The sequence below is a fragment of the Lutra lutra genome, chromosome 12 (assembly GCF_902655055.1).
Source record: "Lutra lutra chromosome 12, mLutLut1.2, whole genome shotgun sequence".
Classification (NCBI taxonomy): Eukaryota; Metazoa; Chordata; class Mammalia; order Carnivora; family Mustelidae; genus Lutra; species Lutra lutra.
Window position 1 is genome coordinate 23,586,482 of NC_062289.1, and position 2,498 is coordinate 23,588,979.

The window sequence follows — 2,498 nt, forward strand, 5'->3', positions numbered from 1 at the left end:
CTCAGGGTTATGATTTCAAGCTCACATTGGGCATGGAGCTTACTTTTAAAAAAAAATTAGCCAAATATCTAAGATAATTACATGTACAAAAAATTTACAAATTAAAACAATTTGTACTTGACCATAACTTCTGTATTAAGACATTATAAATATAAAACTTTAGGAAAACTATACACCGTCTACTCTGAGTGGTTGACACCTTAGAAAACAAAAGCAGTCTCTCACTGTTAAACATTTAGTGTTTCTGGGAGGCTAAGGTGAGAAATAGCATGATGCTTTGAACTTTTGGTTTTTCCTCTTATTGGCTGTTGCGCTCTGAGGTAGGTATGGTGACCGCCCATGAGAAGGGCTGAAGACGTGCCAGGGTATATGCAGTCTTTCGAACTAACGATTCATACCAGCTTTGTCCTGTGATTGTGTAGAAAGCTCAATGAAAACCCACTCCGACAAATAACTGATGGCAAATACTTGAGGTGTGGATTAGCATCCACCAAAGTTAATTCTCCCCCAAACATTGTTAAACTTTCAACTTTGCAGTTTGCAGACTGCTGGGGAAGAAAGTGTTGGGCAAGAAACTGATTTACTGTAGGTGCTACAGGTAGGTCAAAAGCAATGCTCTTTCAAAACTCGATGTTGTGGGGATGCCTGGGTGGCTCAGTTGCTTAAGCATCTGCCTTCAGCTCAGATCATGGTCCCGGGGTTCTGGGATTGAGCCCCATGTTGGGCTCCTTGCCCAGCAGAAGCCTGCTTCTCCTTCTCCTCCCTGCTCCTGCTCTCTGTTCCTATCTCTGTCTCTTTCTTTCCAATAAATAAAATCTTAAAAAAAAAAAAAAAGCACCCTAGATGTTTCATTCTCAGGATGTGTTTTTTGGTGTAGGTGTCACCTATAACATACACAGACTCTGCTATTTGGGAGGAAGGGGTTAGATTTCTTCAAATTTTGAGGCTAACAGCACAGCCCAGGCTAAAGTTTTCCTCCCATCAGAGACATGAGTGAGAAGAACCTATCAGTGTAGCTCACAGCCAAATGCAGGGTTTCATCTGATAGTTTGTATCCTTCTCCTACTTCAACTAACCAGTGCTCGAGGATAGCCCTTGGACGGTGAGGGAAGGCTGGCTCTTTTCCCATAACCCACAGTCTGCTTACACTGCACCTCCATTTCCTCGCGCTAAGTGTGAATGTCCTCAGGGCAGTCTGGCACTTCACGGACACCCACAGGCTTCTCATCTTCTAGTAGAATCATGTCCACAGCGTGTGGTGATGCAAAACTACTACCCATTGGATAACCAAGAGGTACCAGTGGTTTTCTTGGTCCAAGGAAAGTAATAGCTGAGTTCAAAACCAGGGCATTTTCATGTCCTGTTTTTTAGATTGAGTTCAACTCTCTATCTTTGGACTCTCTTTGGAGTTTCTTCTGCTTCCTTCACATGGATGGTAAATGCAGGCTGTTTACTGTTTGCATTCCAGGGGGGGAACAGGGACTTGTCATTCATAGAAAGATCCTCAAGAGGTGCAAGCCGTTGTGTCTTGGGCGTCAGCTGCAGTGCTGGACCAGGAGTGTGCTGGATGGGGTCTGGGGCTGCTGGGCGGGTGCCCCTTCTCGGGGTTGCTGTTCTCCTGGTCCTCTTGGAGCGCCGGGTGCTCTGGCCAAGAAGCTCGAGCCACCTTCTGGCTGCGGACCCCGCAGGACCCCAAAGGCTGCGAAAGGCGTAGACCTGCTTTGCGGGGTGGGGAGAGCTAAAGGCACCATGGATATGTAGCCCTTTTCTCCCTTTTGCTTGGTTGATTGTTTGAATTTTTCCCCCTTACTGGGGTCAATTCAGGGTATTACCAATTAAGAAGATTTCATCTCATTTCTTTATCAAGAGAAAAGATAAAGGTCCAGATGGGCCTGTGGGTGTAGTTAATTTCTGAAGGGATCCCAGCTTCTGAAAATGTGAGAAAGTCCCTCTTTCTATTGATGTAAGTGATGGCGGGTCAGACGGACGCTCACACACTCAAGAAGACTACAGACTGTGAGGGGAGATGCATCAAAATGTTGTGTACCGAAAAAAACCTACATTATTAGAATTGTATTTGAGATATTTACCGATTTCCTATCAATTTGCAGATACTGTGTTAGTTGCTGTTGAGAAGCAAAAAATTGCTTCATGGCCTCACAATCTATGGTGGAGAAGAAAAACATCAACAGAGTTCCAACTGATGATAGAATGACATAAATGCCTTAAAAATACAAAATTAAAAGAGCTATGAGTTTACAGGGAGGGAAAGGGGCACAGAGCAAATAGGGAGACCCAGGATGATCTCACAAAGGAAGGTGAGCTTCAGCAAGCCCTTGGGGTTGAGTAGGAATTAAACAGGCAGAGACCTCTGTATCCAGTTTAATTACCTTCATGACATAAACCATGGGGAAATATGATGTTATCTATCTACTTGAACATTTTGATGAACAGTTGGCAAATATGATAAACAAATTTCTAAATATGTGGCAGGAACA

The 2,498-nt window shown here is 43.9% G+C and overlaps 1 pseudogene; it reads right to left on the bottom strand.

The window, feature by feature from the left end:
• Positions 1-200: 200 nt before the first annotated feature.
• LOC125081734 (cyclin-A2-like) lies at positions 201-2,153 on the bottom strand (annotated as a pseudogene).
• Positions 2,154-2,498: the final 345 nt, after the last annotated feature.